The sequence below is a fragment of the Lontra canadensis genome, unplaced genomic scaffold (assembly GCF_010015895.1).
Source record: "Lontra canadensis isolate GAN:19392208 unplaced genomic scaffold, GSC_riverotter_1.0 scaffold17, whole genome shotgun sequence".
In the NCBI taxonomy this organism is placed as follows: Eukaryota; Metazoa; Chordata; class Mammalia; order Carnivora; family Mustelidae; genus Lontra; species Lontra canadensis.
The window spans coordinates 14,026,530-14,043,415 of record NW_022631011.1 but is presented as its reverse complement, the minus strand read 5'-3'; positions in this window follow the sequence as shown (position 1 = coordinate 14,043,415).

Here is a 16,886-nt window from a genome sequence, read left to right as displayed (position 1 = left end):
AAAATAAACGAATGGGATCATAACAAACTAAAGAGCTTCTGATCAGACAATCAATGAAAAGCAGAGGCAACCTGTGAAATGGGAGAAAATATTTGTAAATTATCTGATAAGGGGTTAATATCCAAAATATATAAGGAAATCACACAACCCAAGAGCAAAACCAGTTAGATTAAAAATGGGCAGAGGGCATTGGCAAGGATGTGGAGAAAAAGGAAATCCCTGTGTATTGTGGGTAGGCATGTAAATCCGTGCAGCCACTATGGAAAATAGTATGGAGTTTCCTCAAAAAATAAAGAACAGAACTACCATGTGATCCAACAATCCTGTTTCTGGATGTATATCCAAAGGAGACAAAATCAGGGTCTCAAAAATATATCTGCACTCCCATATTATTGCAGCAGTATTCATAATAGCCAACATCTGGAAACACCAAAATAAGGAAATGAATGGAGAAAGATGATATGCTGTAGATATATAATGGATTATTCAGTAGTGAGAGAGAAAGAAAGAAAGAAATACCGCCATTTGCAACATCACGGATGGACCATGAGGGCATAATACTAAGTGAAATAGACAGAGAAAGGCAAACATTATAGGATCTCACTTATTTATGGAATCAAAAAATGCCAAAATTGGGGTGCCTGACTGGCTCAGTTGGTAGAGCAGGTGGTAGGGCGGTGACTCTTAATCTCAGAGTTGTGTGTTTGAGCCTTATAATGGGTATAGAGGTTACTTAAAGATAAATTCTTAAAAATAAAAAGGACAAACTCACAGACACAAAGAGTATAATGGTGGTTACCAGGAGCTGGGAATTGGGGGGAAAAGAGGAGATGTTGGCCAAAGGATACAAACCTCCAGTTATAAGAGGAGTAAGTCCTTGGAATACAATGTACAGCATAGTGACTATAGTTAACAATACTGCATTATTAATACTTCAAGGTTGTTAATAGAATAGATCTTAAATGTTCTCATTACACACACAAAAATGGTAATTATATAAAGTGATGGAGGTGTTAACTAACTTTATTGTGGTAAATGTTTGGCAGTATATACATGCATGAAATCATCACATGGTATACCTTAAACTTACACAATGATGTCAATTATGTGCCAATAAAGCTGGAAAAAAAGTAAAGGGAAAAAAGTAAAAAATTGTATTTTTCTATCTTTTGTCTCCATTTATTTCTGTGGGACCTCCCACTACTTCTAAGGCCTCCATGATAGTTTTTGAGAATTTCCAGGGGCTTTCTCATGTGAGCTCAGCTACATATAGCATCCATCATTCACCCTTTCCATGCAGCTCCTACCAGTGTTTCCTCTGTATGGGTTGGATTATGTCCCCCAACCTTTATAGGTTGATGTCTTGACATCTGGTTCCCAAGAATTTGACTGTATTTGGAAACAGAGTCCTTGTAGATGAAATTCGTTAGGATGAGGTTATACTACAATAGGGTGGGCCCCTGAATCCAATACAGCTGGTGTCCTTATAAAAAGAGGAATTTAGATATAGACGTACACACAGGGAGAAAGTCACGTGAAGGTGAAGGCCCAGATCAGGGAGATGCTTCTCCATGCAGAGGAACACTAAAGATTGCAGTAAACCACCTAGGGGAGAGGCATAGGACCGATTCTCTTCCATAACCCTCAGAAGGAAACCACCTCACCTGCACCTTGCTCCTCGAATTCTAGCCTCCAGACCTGTGAGACAGTATATTTCTGTTGTTTCAGCCACCCAGTCTGAGGTCCTTTATTACGTCACTTCTAGGCCACTGATACCCTTGACCAGTGCTTTCTGGAATCTAAGTCCTATGAAGGCAGACACCAAATGTGCCTTGTTTGTCCTTGAGCCCCTAGGGTTGAGCCCAGAGTTTGACCCATGGTGCAGTTATTCTTTACTGAGTGAAAGCGTAAATCCCTGTGTAGCATAATGCTACACAGTGGGGCAGGGCGGCCGTGTCCTGTCCTGTCATGTGCCAGCAGGACATGGTTGTTGGGAAGGTGTCCTTTCACGAAGGCTTGCTGCTGAGTTATGCTGGAGCTGGCCTGTGTTCTCCGAAACCACACTAGGCTGCGAGGCAGTGTTCCCAGCGTTGTGTAGGGATCTTATATAAGGATCATTCTTTGGGTCTGTCCTTTCTTTGCATTTCCGTTTTCCTAGGGTTTTGCTATGAACCTATGAGAGTGTCCCAGAGAAAAAATATTGGACTTACTCCGAATGTGCAGAACTCAAAATACCACCTCGCCTCCAAGAAACCTGGTATTGTTTCTTTTTTAACCAATCATGGAGCCTGATGCTTCCCCCTTAGGGTGCTCTCCCAGCAAATGCCTTGGTGGCCATCGGTGACAGTCTTCTGGTTGGCCCATCCCACCTGCCCTCTAGGCTTGTCTGTTGTATCAGATCCACCCAGGAGGACTGTGTCAGTGAAGCAGTGGTTCCAACTCACATTTCAGCTCCCAGGGTTGTCTGTGTGTGATGGTAGGACACTGGAACTTATGTTTACACATTCACCAGGAAACTGTTTTCAAGGTCTACTACTGAATGCAACTGCGCAATCCCTTTCCTCTAGCCGTCCATTCATTCAACAAAGAGTTTCAAATTGAAAAGCGTTGGTTCTTGGGGCTACTGGGTGGCTCAGTGGGTTCATCCTCTGCCTTCAGCTCAGGTTCTTATCCCAGGGTCCTGGGATCGAGCCCCGCATTGGGCTCTCTGCTCAGCAGGGAGCCTGCTTTCCCCCTCTCTCTGCCTGCCTCTCTGCCTGCTTGTGACCTCTCTTTGTGTCAAATAAATAAATAAAATCTTAAAAAAAAAAAAGAGAGAAGTGTTGGTTCTTATAACGGCAAGCTTCCTCACCTAGATAGCTCGTTTCCAGCTGGCAGCAAATGGATAGAACTCTCGGACCTCTACGTCCTAGAAATAGGCTATGTTAACTGATTGACTGATTTCATTGGCCCGTATCGGAATTTAGAGTCTTACGAAATGCCTATGTAACTTACCCTGTGATGTGACGTAATGCTTGCTGAGATTTACCAGAAACATCCAGTATTCTTACCCACGGAGTTCTTATCTGTATTACTTTACCAGCAGCTCCTGTCTGTCTTTTTTCTGACAGCAAACTGAAAGAGAAGGACTTCGAAATCAGAAAGAAAAGGCATCTGTCTGTAGAAATATGGGTTATTGCTATCTTCCGAAAAAATTCAACCTAAAAATTCTATGTTTCTCCTTCTGTTCAAATCTAATTGTCCATCTGCTCTGCATTTCTTGCTTCCCCGTGGGTCCCTTTGCACCTTTTCCAGGGCTCATTCACACTTGTCATTCAGTCGTCTGTCCTTCCAAATCAGCGGCAGCCGCAGTCTAATTTAACAGCGAGATGACAGGCTGTTCCTCTGGCTTTAATGTAAGCTAATTTGAACAATCTGCAGTCCTCTGTTTATTTTATTTTAATTTTCAGCCTTCTGCGGATGTTATCTCCTAGCACAGCAGAGGACGTTTTTGTTTCTAAGCTCAGTGCAACAGATGCTCTGTTGAATTTCCCATAGAGAAGGCAACCAGAAAAGCTAGAAGCATGACCGTTTTGGGGAGCTGGGTGAGCCCGCACCGGCAGAGCTTGCTTTTGTGACAGCAGGGCACCTTTCTCTGACCTTGTTTCGATTTTAATACTGAAAACACGAGTGAAGAGAGGCACAATCTTTTAAAATATGGCATGTTTGGGGCACCTGGGTGGCTCTGTGGGTTAAAGCCTCTGCCTTCAGCTCAGGTCATGGTCTCAGGGTCCTAGGATGGAGCCCCATATCGGGCTTTCTGCTCAGCAGGGAGTCTGCTCCACACCCCCCCCCCTCCCCCCCCCACCCCCCACCCCCCGCCCACGGCCTTGCCCTCTGCCTGCCTCACTGCCTACTTGTGATTTCTCTCTCTGTCAAATAAATAAATAAAATCTTAAAAAAAATATGGCATGTTTGTACAAAAATATTCTGGAACACATGGCAGGATACTAGGTTTTAGGATCCTTGAGGTTCCTCTTCAGCTTTACGTTCCTAGCCCTCCCCCCTCCCCTCCCCCACCCCATTCCAAGTCCTCAAGACTACACAGTCAATATTTGTGGAATTGAATCAGATAGATTAGCACAATCAAAGACAGGGGAGAAGACAACAACACATTTCGAAGAATTATTTTTTAGATAGAAGCTTTAAATTTGAAACAATATCTCATTTGGATCCTTGTTATTAGCTTGTTAGGCATAAATAATATTTAGGGTACTTTTTTTCACTCATCTATCACATACAATCGTGCCATTTTTCCTCTTCTCAGATTGGCAGTCCTTCCATTCGACATAAAATGTTAGGAAATGAGCAAAACACTCCATCCCAGATTTTAATTTTTCATGATATTTGAACTAAAAAAAAAAACCCGTAAACTTACAGCAAAAAGACAACACTTGCCTATAATCCAGAATGCATTTTATTTTCTTACATTGTATTCTGTATTGTTTAAAAAGTATATTCTTATAGTTTGATATCTGTGCAGAATTAGCTCGGGTTTCACGGCTGTCCTAGGCCTTGCCTCTGGCTATGACCCTTATCTGAGGCGTCAGAGCACAGAGAGGCGCATCGGTGAGGATGGAATGAATATTCTGTAAAATTTTTGTCTTGTGGAACAATACTGGCTATTGACTGATTGAGGGCTAATATGGGTGCGGGAAAAATGGGCGGAATATGAAGTTTTGAGAAAGCAAAAGGGGCCTGGCCTCAAAACTGGTCTGAGAAAATTCTGTGCATTTACCATTTATCCATTCAAAAATATATATATTTTTTAAAGATTTTATTCATTTATTTGACAGAGAGATCACAAGTAGGCAGAGAGGCAGGCAGAGAGAGAGGAGGGAAGCAGGCTCCCCGCGGAGCAGAGAGCCCGATGCGGGGCTCGATCCCAGGACCCTGAGATCATGACCCGAGCTGAAGGCAGAGGCTTAACCCACCGAGCCACCCAGGCGCCCCCATTCAAAAATATTTCTGAGCATACAATTCTAAGCAATAAAATAAAGTCTGATTTTCTTTGAGCTTATAGGCAATGCATAAACCCACAAGAAAGAGATGCTGACAAATGCTAGGCGAAGGTTAGGGGGAAGTGAGTGACGGGCGGGATGGCTATGCTACTTAGGATATCTGGTTCGGTCTCTTGAAGGTGACAATTCAGTGGAAATCTGAATATGTCACAGCATCAAATGTGGGAGATAATAAGGAATGCTTGGAATAGGTATTCTTCAGGAATACTTTCTTTTCTTTTCTTTTTTAAAGATTTTATTTATTTATTCTAGAGAGAGAGCGAGCACAAGCGGGGGGAGGGGCAGGCAGAGGGAGAAACAGGCTTCCCGCCAAGCAAGGAACCAGATGTGGGACTCGATCCCAGGACCCTGGGATCATGACCTAAGCTGAAGGCAGACGCTTAACTGACTGAGCCACCCAGGCGCCCTAGGAATACTTTCTGAGGAGTCCTTAAATGACCATTCGAGGGAAGTGTTGAAAGCTAAAGTAGTGCTCTTGAAAACTTCACCACTATTCTCACCAGTGTGGTATTTTTCTTCTCTGAATCTCCTTTCTGCTAGGTTCTGGGGATGCCCTCACAGCATTCTACTTAGACGTCCGTCATGGAGCCCGGAGCACGCGAATGCACTGATTTCTTTACAATGTGTATCCTCTTATATTTCCTCTTACCTTTACAATGTGTACCCAAGCTTTGTGTCTTCCACTTTTCATCTGTGCCACTCCCTGGCACAGAGTAAGTACTTAATAATCACATATTCAGTCACTATATTCATCTCATCGCCACAGCTAGACAGGAAGGCAGACCGTGAATCATGTGTGTTTTTTTTTAATTTATAGTGTTTCATTTATATAAGCCGTCTCTACACCCAATGTGGGGCTCAAACTCATGACTCCGAGATCGAGAGTCGTGTGCTCTACTGACTGAGCCAATCAGGCGCCCCCACATGTGTTTTTGCCTCCCCAGGTGCCCTGTAGTTGGAGGCATGTGGGGCAGGAAGTTGGGGCAAGATTGGCTAGTTGCAGGTTTTTAGATGCAAACACTCGAAATCCTTGCTGAAACCCCACTTGGCTTTTGAGTCTTTGCTCAAAGGCTAAAGTGGAAAGATGGGGAACAATGTGGGCAAGAGGGAGATTTAGACAATAGTCCACTTTTCTAGGTGTTTGTTGGATTTTTGACTAGATGGACTTAGGGCTAGATAAAGGGGGAGAGGTAAGGAAATATGTGGGGAATGTGGGGAAAGGGATTGTTATATTGGATACAGGATATTTGTTACAAAGGTCAAATGATACTCTCAAGGATAAAAAATGTTTCTAATAAAAGGCAAGCACATTTTTATACAAGAAAATGATGACACCATAATTGTGCTAGTTTGGCTTTTTGTTTTCTTGCTAATATTACATCACTGAGTCACACAAGCGTGGTGAGGAGGGGACAATAAAAATAAGTTATCAATGCACTATTAACTCAGCGTGCTCTTACCTATTAATAAGACATTGATGTCTCCTCTTATGCGTGTCCCATCGAGAAGCACTTTCTCATTACCTCCAAGCGGCATACACAAAATGGCTTTTCTAATATACTCATGCCTGTGGATGCTTGGTGCTAAAGACTTGTTTAAATGGTCAAAGATATCCTATTTAAGAAACAGGAAACACTTACACTGCACATTATCAACATTAGAATAGGATCTCATTATCCATTAGCTGGTATTTGTGCGATTTATAACTCACTTTAGATTGAGTTTTGCAGAATTTCATGATCTTTGCCACATCATCAGCTGAAAACGTAGGTGCTATGTCTTTGCTCATCAGTTTGGTATTATTAGCTGGGATTATGGCCTTGTGTTTTCTAGGCTGCAGAGATCTTTTAAGAGATGCTGCTAATTAACTATTAAATAAACGCTTGGATGAAGTTATCTTCATAACAGATAAGTTACTTGGAAATTGCTTTCAATAAAATGGAATGAGTTAAATTTCTTTCTTTCTATTTTTGTTAACCTTTGCCTGTCTTCTCTAAATCTCAGAATGCTATACTGTGAATTTTACTTATTTATTTATTTATTTATTTTAGACTTGTGCTCTCTTAAAACTTTCGAAAGAAGGAACTAGTAAAGAGATCTTCTCTGAAATGGCCTATGGGAAATCAAGATGCTTCCAGTGAGTACTGATGCTCTCTCTGCCTTGAGACAAGTCTGGTACAATGCACCTGGGTGTTCACGTAGGGGAAGAAGCAAATCTAACAAAGGCAAATGTTTTCTACCATAAAAAGCAAATCACATTATAATTTAGAGAGAATTATATATCCATTAAGTTGCAGAATTTTTTAATACCATTTTCAATGAGAAAAGATAAAGAAAAAGTAAAAAGCTAGGGAAATTGGGCCCTGCCTGGCTCATTTGGTACAGCATGCAACTCTTGATCTCGGGGTCATGAGGTCAAGCCTCATGTTGGGTGTAGAGGTTACTAAAACAAACAAACAAACAAAAAACTGGGTGCCTTGTGATTTTTTAGAGCTATGGCAGATAATTTCATTAGACTGAAAACTAAATGTAGACTTCAACTTTAAAAACAAAAATGAGGGGTGCCTGGGTGGCTCAGTGGTTTAAGCCTCTGCCTCGGGCTCGGGTTCTGATCTCAGGGTCCTGGGATCGAGCCCCACATTGGGCTCTCTGCTCAGCAGAGAGCCTGCTTCCCCCCTCTCTCTCTGCCTGCCTATCTCCCGCTTGTAATCTCTGTCTGTCAAATAAATAAATATCTTTAAAAAAATAAATAAATAAAATGAAATAAAAACAAAAATGATACCTTAAACAGGTAAACACAGGTATCTTGAGACATTTAATATTTTTGGCAAACACTGATCTTGCTTTAAAAAAATAAATGACTTAAAGAAGAGTTTGTTGACAAAAGTGGATTGCAAAGGTTCATTTGTTTCCATTCACTGATCCAACAACAAATAGTCAGCACATCTGACCAGAAGGGGCAGGCTGAGGGGCAGGCAGGTGGGCAAGTCTTGGGGGAACCAGGACTAAGATAAGTAAGACATGGAAGCCTACAATCCAGTGACAAAATGGTAAGGTTTAGATCCCAATTCACTTTCTAGAGGAGAATGGCCATTGTAGTACTAATACAAGCATATGGTATTAAGGACAAGGCTGTGGGAAAGCATCCGTGGGGGTAGAGACCAGGAGAAAGAAATTGCTATAACAGTGGAGAAGAAAAGAGAAGAAATGCTGAATTTAAAACCACCAACCAACTCTACCCTTACCCACCCTGCTCACCCATGAAATAACCAAGTGATGCTACTGAACGCCCGTTACCAACAATAACTCGCTGCGGTGGTTCCTCTAGAGAGGGTAAAGATCTATTAAGACCCAGTTCCTGACTCAGAAGAAGTCTAAATGCCAACCCTTTCTTTCCAGTGAAAAGGTCAATCCCTGGTGGGTCATTATCTTGCCATTTTACATGACAAATAATGACAAAGAGCCTCCTTACCCCCTTTCTGCTCATATTTAAGTCTTGTTGCTTTTTTGTTTTTCCTTTGGGCTCAACTTTCTTCTTTCAAGGTAATGAAAGTCCAACTCTTGTTTCTTAAAGGCAGTTTTATTTCTTCAGTACTGTTCCTGAGATTCTGTTTGGGCTTTTTATTTTATTTTATTTTATTTTTTTTATTTATTTGAGAGAGAGAGAGAATGAAAGAGAGAGAGAGCATGAGAAGGGGGAGGGTCAAAGTGAGAAGCAGACTCCCCACTGTCTGGGAGCCCAATGTGGGACTTGATCCTGGGACTCCAGGATCACGACCTGAGTTGAAGGCAATGGCTTAACTGACTGAGCCACCCAGGCGCCCCTTTGTTTAGGCTTTTTGAAGTCAGATCAAGTTAGACATAGTTATCCTATACTGAGAGGCAGCCTGACCCATCAACCCTCCTTTGTGGAAGATAACACTTCTTTCTTTCTGTCCTGCCTAATCGCATTCCCTTTATGGAGCATGTGGTGATGGGGGTTGTTGGGATAAATACATTTCAGGCTGGAAGTGGAAGAATAGGACGAAAATAAATGAAAAACTACAGATTTGCCTGGAGCTAAGGCTAAAGAAATCAGCTTCTGTATTATTTTTGTTTCTTGCTTTATTTTTTATTTTTTTAAGTAGGCTCTACATCCAATGTGGGGATTAAACTCATGACCCCAAGATTAAGAGTCACATGCTCCATTGACTGTACCAGCCAGGCATGCCAACTGTCTTACTTTTAAAAGAGTTTGCTTTAAATTCCTCTTCATATCCATTTATGATAACAAAATGAGTCTAATTTTTTTACTATGTTTGATATAAACTTGGCATAACCCCCTTGACAGGAATCAGGGAAGGATGTGACTAGGAATGAGAGAACACTTCTAATGTTTTAGCATTTTCATATATGTTTATGTATGTCAGTAAGAAGGGCAAACATACTTATACTAGCAGGCAACTGCTTCCTCTGAAATAAGAAAAAGCTAAAAATATAAATCACATATATCTGATTTTTATCCTGTTTGCCCGAGATCAGCTACATAGCTTTCTGGGCTTTGGGCAAAATGAAAACATAAGGCCCCTTGTTCAAAAATTAATTTCAAGACAGCAATGGCCGAGCGTTGGCCAGAGTCTGGGACACATGCAACATGAGGCCCCAGGAGACTGTACAGGTTTCATGCTCAGGAACTGGTGTTGGACCTACAACCCTATGGGGTGGGAATCCCATTTCTTATATCCTGCCAGCAGCTTAATTATGAGTGAACCACATGGCCATGAAGAACTAACCTAGGTGATCTCAAGGTACTGACTCAGGTCAGCATTTCCAAATCATGATCTGGAGAGTGTTGGAGAAACGTTGGGTTAAGTAGAGCCAAACAAGTTTTTATTGCAAACTTCTCAGAGCCTTTAATATACTAATATGCATTAGGCATTCCCAGGAGGTGAAATAAAACATGCAGCACTTCTCAAAAATTTTTTTTGATGGGTTTGAGACCATTGCGAATACAGGCAAGAATAAGAACATTAGTGGTCTGACTCGTTCTGGAGTGGAGTTCCGTCCTCAATCTCTGACTCATGTACCAAAAATCTCCCAAGCAGGATGGCCTGCATTCCTACAGCCAGTGATGGGGCTATGAATACATATTGCACAAGGGCCTGTGTAGATGCTGCAGGTGGCTGGTTCAATGTCCGAGCTCTTCTCCCTTGCTCAGAGAGCCCTGATTAGTTCTGGGTAAGAAATACTCACCAATGTCATGCTTGCCATTAGGGTGGTCATGTGACCTGGTTTTAGCCAAGTGGAAATCTATGGAGCAGAGCTTCCAGGAAATACATTTCCTGATTAAAAAGGGGTGGAGTCAGTTGGCATGGCTCTTGCAGTCTTCACACTTCTGAGTCTTTGTTCTGCTTGGAACTCAGGAAGAATGCTTGTCAGGATCCAAGGTATCATTTTGAGGATGACAACCACAGGTGAAGGCCATGGAGCAGGGACCAGAAGGATCCTTCCGTCACTGCACAAGAACTAAGCTGCCTTCTTTGGCCTTCTTGTTACTTGAGAAAAACAATCCTTTACTCAACAAAGTTGCTCTAGTTGGGTTGTACTTACATGCAGCCAAACACAACCTCAACTGGGCGACTGTCTGAAATGCAGTACACCCAAAGCTGATGAAGCAGCTCCTTCCCACCCTGCTCCCTAGGTTCTCTTCTACCCACTTGCCCCGGTGGACAACATGGATGCCATCTTCAATTCCATGTCTCCCTCACTCTCCATAAGCTGTGATCCTTGTCCCACAGCAGCTGCTGAAGGTGCTCTGGGTACAACCTCTGTTCCATAGCCCTAGACCAGCTGAAGTGTGGTCTCTAGTGCCCCTGGTGAGCCCACTGACCTTGGGAAATCTCGGGCTCACTATGGTTGAGGAGGCCATGTGACCAGTGGACAGACAGCAGGGTCTCTCCACCCAGCTTGTCTAAGAGGGATGCTGCCTGACAGGATCCCTGTTTTGTCATTCCAAGCAGAAGGAGGTCCAGCAAAGATTCTAGCTTGAGCACAGTCATTAGTCATAAAGTTAATATTCCATTTCTTTATCCTATGACTCAGACACTGAGACAAGACACAGCGATTTTCTTCCCTATTTGCTCCCAGAGCACCTTCTAAGCATCTCCTTGTAAGAGCATGGGTGCCAGATGAAAGCCGTGGGTTTAAACCCAGGAATGGCCATTTACTTGCTATGTGATGGATGTCTTGGATGAGTTACCCTTTAAGATTCCTTTTCTCATCTATAGAAATGGAAGTAACAGTAGTAGCTATTTCTTGTTGCTTCTGTGTAAATTAAATGAGATAATGCATATAATTTCCTAAGTTCCAATGAATGGAACACATTAAGTACTCAATAAAAGATTTTATTACTGTGCTAACTGTAAATTAGCAGCTTGTAGACAGAGAATTTGTCTTATTCACTAGAGTTGCTTTTGCACTCAGGTCTGTACTGAAAACCTAATATATGCTCAAAAACACTTGCAAAGTGAATGGATGGCCAAAAGAAGAATTTAAGTTATTCCCATAACCACCTTCTTTCTCATTTCTTTTCTTTCTTTCTTCTTTCTTTCTCTCTTTCTTTTTAAAAGATTTTATTTATTTATTTGATAGATAGCTCAAGTAGACAGTGCGGCAGACAGAGGGAGAGGGAGAAGCAGACTCCCCACTGAGCAGGGAGCCCAATGTAGGACTTGATCCCAGGATCCTGGGATCATGACCTGAACCAAAGGCAGACACTTAACCAACTGAGCCACCCAGGCGCCCCTTCTTTCTCATCTCTAAACGGGTTTAGTTCTATTTCAAAACAGAATTAAGTTTCATTTAACTCATTTAATTTCCATAAACACTCTAGGAGGTAGCTGTTCCCATTCCCATTTTGTAGGTAAGATAATGAGGCCAATGGTCACATTAATAATAAGGAGCAAAGCTCTGATCCAAATTCAGGACTAGGTGACTCCACAGGTGTAAAGTTATCATCACTAGAGGGTCGCCTGGGTGTTTCAGTTGGTTAAGTGTCCGACTCTTGCTCTCAGCTTAGGCCGTGATCTCAGGGTCATGAGTTTGAGCTCTGCACTGGGCTCCATGCTGAGCACAGAGCCTACTTAAAAAAAAAAAAAAAAAAGAAAAAGAAAAAGAAAAGAAATAAAGAAAAAAAAAGAAAGAAAAAGAAACCCTCCTTTAGGATACAGGATAGAAGCATGTGTGAGAATATAATCATGCCTCTATGGGTGGTATATCAAAGCTTTCGCGGGGCATTTGGGTAGCTAAGGGGGCAGTCATGAAGAGGTCTGTTGTTCATTATTGGGTCTACTTCCTTATGGGTTTAGGCTGTGAGTCTTTGAGAGCGCATTTGTCTATTGCATGTGTGGGTGTATGTGTTTGTGTATTTACCTGCTGGACACCTGGGATTATAAGAAAGCACACCTGTAACTCATGCTGATGAAGCAGCCTATATACTGAAGCTTTATGCTGCTGCTGGGGAGAGGAAGGGCCAGAGAAGGACATGAAATGCCCATATGCATATCTCAAGTGACAACTGTTTGCAGAGGTGGTGCCCACCTAAGCAGGAGGTGATGCGTAGCAGGAAGAGATCCAGTGGCCTTGGCAGGGTACGGTGCAGTGGCCCGGGCTGAGACTCAGACAGTGATTGAGTGCTGGTCAACCGGGGAGCAAATGAGACACACTTTCCCCTACACACACTGTGCATGCATCTTAGGGACATGCCAAAGGCTGGCTGATAAATAATTTTTTGATACTAAAAGTAATTTCAAACCTGACTTTAGCATTCATACATCTGGTATTGAAAAGGCAAATTTGTGCTGCTTGGGAAAGATAGTAGGCATTTCCCCCAAATTACTTCAATTAATGAACCCATCAATGCCACACCAGTCACACTTCCTTCTTCCATTTGCCTATGAGATCAACCCCATCTCCAGTATTGTTTGCCTGGTGGACCTCTTTGGCTGTGATAAGAACAGATTTATGAAATCAAGTTAGTCAATTTTTTAAAGCAGACTCATGAGCTACATGGAGATAGAATAAGCATAAAAGGAATTCAGGGAAATGTGAAATTTGGCTAAAGATCTAAGGAGGTCCAGGAAAGGTGTGTGATAAGAAACCCAGAATGGGGGAAGACAGAGCAGATGGGACTCTTTATTTCAGTGAACAGTAAGAACCATAGTGGTCAGTGAGGAGAGCAGCTGAGCTAGGTGGGGAGATAAACAAGTCTGGCAGAGGGAGAATCCACAGCTTGGAACATGGCTTCTGGACGTGATCATGGGTCCTGAAGCCTGGTCTCCAGCAACCACTGCCCACTTTGCCCTTGATAATCCTCCTACCTCAAAATCCAGCCCTGACATGGGGGGACAGTCAGGAGGAGACAAAAACCCAAGGATGGAAGAAGAATGCTCGAAAGATTGGCACCATGGTAAGACTAAAAATATAAAGAAACAGCACGTCTCTCAAAGAAGCCAGCAAGGGTTAAATAGTAGCACTTTTTTTTTCATCAAGCATTAATTCTGGTGAAACACACCTAATAGCTAACTGAATAAGGAGAACATGTACCTCATTTTCCCATTCCATATTTCAAACTGTTCTTTTATAGTTAGTTATCTGTGAAAGATAAATGAGTTATCTCAACCTTCCAAATAACAAACTATCAATGATTAACTAATTCATGGATTCCAGTACTTTATGTTACTCTAATAGTGTAATCTCTACAGGTTGTCTTTTTCTTTCTTCCAGCACAAATGATTTCCACATCTTTCTGTCATCCAGGATAATTAGCATAGAGAGAAATCTCACTTCTTCAAAATGTGCCCCAGACAAGTAGTGTACAATAGCGCTGAAGCCTTGGTGACAAGTCAAGGGCTGTTCTTAATACAGGGAAACTAGGAACTACGTGAACAGTCTGAGGCCTGAGAAAGAATGTAATAGAAAATGGCCCAACTCAAAATTAATCACATGGAGGAATAGGTAAGCTTTTAAAAAACTGTGATGTCACTAACTTACATAGCACAAAACCGAATGGATGATTTAAGTTGCAAAATGAGGCAGAAAAGGAAGAACCCTGGACCGTACGATGTAGAAATGGGAACTTCTCCTCTGGAGATCTCTACATGTGTGAATAAATCATGACAGTGTTTGACGGTCTTTAAAGTCTTGTCCAGGACTCAGACTTTGAGCGGGTTCATGAGTAATCCTGGCTCAAGGATAGATCAGTGAGAGCACCTCTCTGGATTGCATTTGCATTCTAGCCTTTTTCAACTTTCGAATGGGCCAGCTAGGATGTAGATGAAGTACTGGCATCATTCTACGGTGTTCACTTAGATGAGACACCAAAAGTGAGAGCAAGTGTGTGGAGTCCAGGGGTAATATAAAAAGAGACACAAAACCAGGAGAGCGGACCATTTTACAATGTGAAGAACAGTGTTTCTGTGACCTGTGCCCCAACTCCCAGAACGAAGCCATTGTCCCATGACCCCTTCATCTCCAATCACTGACATGTGGTAGAAACAGGTAAGTGTGGTTATATGAAAACTTAGACAATGATACTATTTCAAGATGGCAACCTAAACTCAAACTGAAAGTATTTCATTTATTTATTTAAAATTTTATTTTATTTTATTTTTAATTTTTAATTTTTTATAAACATATAATGTATTATTAGCCCCAGGGGTACAGGTCTGTGAATCACCAGGTTTACACACTTCACGGCACTCACCACAGCACATACCCTCTCCAATGTCCATAACCCCATCCCCCTCTCCTGGTCCCCCTCCCCCCAGCAGCCCTCAGTTTGTTTTGTGACATTAAGCGTCTCTTATGGTTTCTCTGCCTCCTGAGCCCATCTTGTTACATTTATTCTTTTCCTACTCCCCAAACCCCCCACGTTGCATCTCCACTTCCTCATATCAGGGAGATCATGTGATAGTTGTCTTTCTCTGATTGACTTATTTCGCTAAGCATGATACCCTCTAGTTCCATCCACGTCATCGCAAATGGCAAGATTTCATTTCTTTTGATGGCTGCGTAGTATTCCATTGTGTATATATACCACATCTTCTTTATCCATTCATCTGGTGATGGACATCTAGGTTCTTTTTATAGTTTGGCTATTGTGGACATTGCTGCTATAAACTTTCGGGTGCACGTGCCTCTTCAGATCACTGCAATTGTATCTTCAGGTTAAATACCCAGTAGTGCGATTGCTGGGTCATAGGGTAACTCTATTTTCAACTTTTTCAGGAACCTCCATGCTGTTTTCCAGAGTGGTTGCACCAGCTTGCATTCCCACCAACAGTGTAGGAGGGTCCCCCTTTCTCACATCCTCGCCAGCATCTGTCATTTCCTGACTTGTTAATTTTAGCCATTCTGACTGGTGGGAGGTGATATCTCATTGTGGTTTTGATTTGTATTTCCCTGATGCAGAGTGATGTGGAGCATTTTTTCATGTGTCTGTTGGCCATCTGGATGTCTTCTTTGCAGAAATGTCTGTTCAAAAATTTTATTTTATTTTTTTATTCAAGTATAGTTGACATACATGTTACATAGTGTCAGGCATACAACATACTGATTGTTAAGTCTATATGTTATGCTGTGTTCATGACAAGGGTGGCTACCATCTGTCACCATGCATCACTGTTACAGTGTTACAGACCATATTCTTTACACTTTACCTTTCTTCCCGGCGACCTATGCATTCCATAACTGGAAGCCTGTACCTCCCACTCCCCTTCACCCACGTTGTCCATCCCTCCACACACCTACCCTCTGGCAACCTGCACTTTGTTCTCTATTTATGTATTTCTTTCTACTTTTTTGTTGTTTGTTCATTTGTTTTTTTAGATTCCATGTATAAGTGAAATCATATAGTATCTATCTTTCTCTGTCCTATTTCATTTAGCATAATACCCTCAAGGTCCATCCATGTTGTTGCAAACTGCAAGATCTCATTCTTTTTTATGGCTGAGTAATATTCCATTATATATGTGCATGTGTATATATATATGTGTGTGTGTACACACACATATTTATACATACATGTATACCAGTTCTTTTTTATCCATTCATCTATCAGTGGACACTTAGGTTGCTTCCGTAATTTGGCTATTTTGAATTATGCTGCAAAAAACATAGGGGTGCCTATATCTTTTTGAACTAGCATTTTTGTTTTCTTCAGATAAAAAACTGTAAATTCATCTCCTTAAAAGTTAAATTGAGAGACTTTCACCTTGTCAAAAAACTGTGCTACTGAAAATAGTAAAAAGCACAGAGAATGAAGCATAAACATATTTAGGCAAGAGCTGAAGTTTGACATTTCCTTTATTAATCTTTTATTTATTCTTTCTTCCGGGACTGATTAGGTAGGTTCATGGTTTGACTAAGGTGAAGGAGGACTGAAGGAGATTTAATTTTCCAATCTTATCTTGGAAGTCAGCTTTAATGCAATGATACTTGCTAGATTTTGTTTCTGGTTGAGGGTTTTGCTGCTCAAAACCAACAAACGGAATTTTAAAAACAAAAAAAAAGAAGAAGTACAGCTTTTTTTTTTTTTTTTTTGCTTTTTTTTTTAAACTCACAAGTACCTTTCAGTTTCAGAATTCCAGAGACTCAGAACCAAGAAAGGGACAAGGCATCTGACAGGTCAATTTTGCACTCTGAAAATTCCTGTATCTCTTCTGCAGTGGACATATGTGTAGGAACCAAGGGTAGGCCAGCCAAAATGTGCCACTTTAGCATACAATTATTCTAAATACTTAAGAGGCAGCTGGGGCGAGGACACCCAGACCCTCCTCTGTCCTCTGA